Source organism: Sinocyclocheilus anshuiensis, unplaced genomic scaffold (genome assembly GCF_001515605.1).
Source record: "Sinocyclocheilus anshuiensis isolate Anshui unplaced genomic scaffold, SAMN03320099.WGS_v1.1 scaffold709, whole genome shotgun sequence".
Classification (NCBI taxonomy): domain Eukaryota; kingdom Metazoa; phylum Chordata; class Actinopteri; order Cypriniformes; family Cyprinidae; genus Sinocyclocheilus; species Sinocyclocheilus anshuiensis.
The window spans coordinates 1304156-1308674 of record NW_015540926.1 but is presented as its reverse complement, the minus strand read 5'-3'; the positions used below and the strand labels follow the sequence as shown (position 1 = coordinate 1308674).

Below are 4519 nucleotides of genomic sequence, written 5' to 3'. Positions count from 1 at the left end.
AGCGCGGGAGGACTTCCGGTAATGGTGTGACGTCACGTCACCGAGTCCGTACAAGCTAACGTTAAATACAAAACATTGTGGAATACACTTCCCTAGCAAATATTGTCCCACCAAAGAAGTTACTTCTAAAGTTATTAATTCAATTGAATTTAGTTGAACTTATCCAGTCTCAAGAGTTTTTAAAGGGATGGAAAATACGTTTTTATTTTATTTATTTATTTTTTTAAATTATTTATTTGTTTTACTGTTAAACACACAACATTTAAAATTCCTTTAACTGGTAAATATATTTTTTTATTGTATGGAAATAAGAGTTTAGAAAATAAATTTATTATTAATTTGCGTAATTTTATATGAAAAATACTATAAACACAAACAAAAAACTGAACATCGTGCTGTTTAAAATTGAGCTAATTAAATATATTGAAATTGTATATAATGCATAGAATACTTGAAAGCTTTTCTTTTGTTTGTTTATTTTAAATGTTCTACATTTAAACAAACAAACAAATAAAAAAAAAAAAAATGTTACATTTAAAGTACTATTGCCAAAAAGTGCCTTAGGCCACTATGAAAGGAGATTTGAGCTTAATAAACAAACAAACAAACAAATAAAAAAAAAAAATTTTTACATTTAAAGTACTTTATTGCCATTATTATGTTTACATACAATACCATGGTATTCTGTAAATTACACGACAGTTTTTGAATTACGTAGTATTAAACAAATTTTTTTTTAAAAGGCCATTTAAAGCACTTCTACCGTAAAGCTCCGAATACTAACGCGCATGCGCGCTCTGTTGACTGCGGCCGACTGACAGAAGGACTCGTTCACGGGAGTTTACGGTAGTTTCGTGTTGCGGTTGAGTGCTGGAGGCGATACTGAGCTGCAGAAAGGAGGATCTGGAGGATTATTACGGGCTTCTCGGCTGCGATGAGCTCTCAACGGTGAACACAACTTACTACAAACCATAACAGTGCTTTTAGAGCGTGCGTTTGAGTATTTCTGCCAGTTTATTACGGCGTCTTTAATTAGTCTTATGTACACTTCCACAACTCATACCCTGCGTATGCAAATCTTTTTGACGTCATTCTACCTTCATACAAAGTTGAATTAAAATAATCGCAGTTGCTACATGTAAATGTGCATTTCATCTTTTGTAAACAATCAATGTAAAAATATTTGATAGACTAATTGCATGAACGTGTATGTGACAGAATAAGACGTTTTACACATCTAATCATTATGACAGCAGAACAGCCTGGTGCTTTAATGTCAGGGACTGACAACATCATGCTGGTGGTAAGAATAATTGATTAAACAGACTTATCCATCTGCATTACAGAGTCAGTACATGCTAATCTTGACACAAATGTATATGCATGCTCCATAGACTGAACAGATCGTCAATGAGTTTAAAGTGAGAGCTCTGGCCTGCCATCCCGACAAACACCCAGAGAACCCCAAAGCAGGTAGAGATAATAATTCATATTTTTGTGCAAAGATGCAATCTGTTTCTTTTGGGTTTGCATTAAGAGAGAAGCTGAGACACGTTGCACCAATACCGTGGTACTTTGAAATGCACCATAGTTCTGAATGATTACCATATTAATGTACTTTTTTAATTAGTTGCAATGCATTTTGGCCAAAAACATTCCCAGTTGTCGATTGATTTGGGTTTTTCCAATAGGCTATGCCCGATATAATGCCAGATCTGAGACAATTCTTGAGTTTAAATCTGTTTAAAAAATAATTTACAAAAATAATTTAGTCTTATAAAATCATGAATTAAATAAAAATAAAATAATGTAATTCGTTTTACAAGAAAAAGTCATTTAAATACTTTAAAAGTATGTTTATTTTAAATAATAATTTTGAAAAATGTATTCAGTAATGCCTATAAAATCATGAAAGATATAAATAAAATGAAAGGGATACAAATGTGATTTACAATTAATTAAAAATACTTTAAATATACATTTATAAATAAATAAATAAATGCAAATAAAATATTTTAAAATTCATTTTTAGTGGATTGTGTTTGCACAATTTTTAATGAATGACTAAAATACTTTTTGGAGATTTTTAATGTTGATAATTTAAGTTTATATTAAATAATTGTAAATTTATTCATTTAAATGTTTGTTTATGTATATTTTTGGTTTGCACTAACCTAAACGAACATGATGAAAGATTACAAAGTCCTTTTCTCCACTGATGAAACATTAATGAAGGAGGTAAATAGATGTCCCCATGAGTCTGTGTGTAGTACAGGTTTAAGTCCCCACCAGAATAGAAAAACAGGTACACACCAACTAGCTGAAATAAAAGAAGTTTAAGGTTTTTAAATTGTATTTTATTTCAGTTAAAACGTTTTTTATTTCAAGTAATGAAAGTGTTTTTACATTTTTTAAATAGTTTTAGTTAACTATAAAATCTCAATGCAAACACTTGATCTAATGCAACGAAATTCACCCGTTAAAAAGAATCACAGAAGTATTACAGCCTAATAGTTTTCTGAAGTTAGTAATTCATTCTGCAGTGAAATTGAGGATTATGAAATCTATAAACTTTTGGTTTCAGTCAATAACACTTTGGTGTTGTGACAACCTAATCACTATTAGCTGATGTAAGCAGTTTAACTGAGAAAGTAATTGTCGTATTATAATACTAGCCACACAGTGGAGCTAGAGACCCTTATATTGATCTTTTATTGTCTTTTTCCTCCTCTTGGTCCAGTTAATGCTGTGGGAACTTCAGCACTGATCTGAGGTAAAATGGGAATTAAACTGGAGTTTAAATGAAGTCCTCAGAATACCCACTGAATTAAAACCAAAGCTTGTGACTGGCTGTTTGAACTGTTAATGATTAATTCAGAAATACACATCAGCCAGAATTTAATTTTAAACCAATTAGTAGTCATACGTAGCACAATAATAATGTCATAGTCTCTCTCTATACAGACCTAATGTACCGTTTATTGACGATGTGATTGAGAGAAAGCATATTGCTTTATTAAAAACCTCAGCAGTCCAAAACTGATTTGCACACACTCTCACACACACACACACACACACACACACACACACACACACACACACACACACACTCACTCACTCACTCACTCACTCACACACACACACTCTCACACTCACTGCCATGTCTTTCGCGAGCGTTTGAATCTGTTTCTCACACACTTTTTGCAGTGGAGGAGTTCCAGAAGTTACAGGAGGCTAAAGAGGTTCTCATGGATGAGAAGAAAAGAAAGAATTAAGATCTCTGGCTCAGAAGTCGAATTGCAATCCCGTTCAGCAAGTGGCGAGCGCTCAGTGACTCTGTTAAAACAGTGAGTGTTAGTCGCTGCTTTGAATGACAGGACGCTGATGATGAACGAATGCATGGAAAATTAACACTGCATTCTGTCGTGCAGTTTATAATAACTCATGAATGTGTTTCCTAAAATGAAATCTCAGTCAATGCATTGGGCCGTGAGGAGCAAGAAAGAGCCGATGCTTGAGGCTGCAAACGATCCAGATCCAGTGAACGTGAATGGAGTGAATCTGTCTGAATCCTGTAAGAGATTTCTTTGTCATGGCTATTTAGAATTCTTCAGTTATTAGTTTTTTACCCTAATGTCTCTGTTTCACAGATGATTTTTGGCATCACAGGCTTCGCTGGGCTGGTGAAGCTCCCTCAGGCCTTTTACAGAAGTTCAGGAACTATGAAATATAAATGCATATTTTCTGTCGTTCTATATTCTTATCCTATTCTATTCTTCCACATATAGAGGAAAGAATCAGAACTGACCAGTCATTTACTACACGTCACCATTATGCATAACGTTGACTTGGGTCTGTTTTAGCTTGTTTTGTAGAAAGGTAAGATATGTTGACATCAATTTTCAGCAGTGATGCTTTCTATGCCTTAAATGTCCAATCAGAAGGATTTTTTGTTGAAATATGAGTTTCAAGCCTGCAGATTGGCACAATAAATGATTATAAAGTTTATTTGAATGAATATAATGTGTAATAAATAATGCATTTTTATGCATATAGCATCAATTAAAGGAGACATATTATGCCCCTTTTTACAATATGTAATACAAGTCTCTGGTGTCCCCAGAGTACTCCACAGATCATTTATTATATAATTTTGAAAATGCCTATTTTGAGTGGAAGCAGAAACACGCTGTTTTTCGGGCCTGTCTCTTTAAATGCAAATGAGCTGCTGCTCCCCGCCCCCTTTTCCAGAATAGAGCTGCTCCATTACAGCTCGAACCTGCTAAAAACATCTGCTTTGGTTCTGATTATCGTGTTTATTGTGCTGAAATCATGCGTTTTAAACCATATGAGTTTAAACTTCAGATATAAGGTTTTCTGAGTGCACACATCCGAAGCACACGGACAGAAAGCGGCCGTCACAGCATGTGAGTATTAAACTAAGTTCTCATTCACACACAAGTTTACGTTAAAAATACACGAGTTACAAAAACAGTCAGTTATGTCTGTGAAGGTAAAC

At 33.8% G+C, this 4519-nt stretch overlaps 1 pseudogene; it reads left to right on the top strand.

Moving 5' to 3' along the window:
- Positions 1-676: 676 nt before the first annotated feature.
- LOC107689366 (dnaJ homolog subfamily C member 12-like) lies at positions 677-4048 on the top strand (annotated as a pseudogene).
- The last annotated feature ends 471 nt before the right edge of the window (positions 4049-4519 follow it).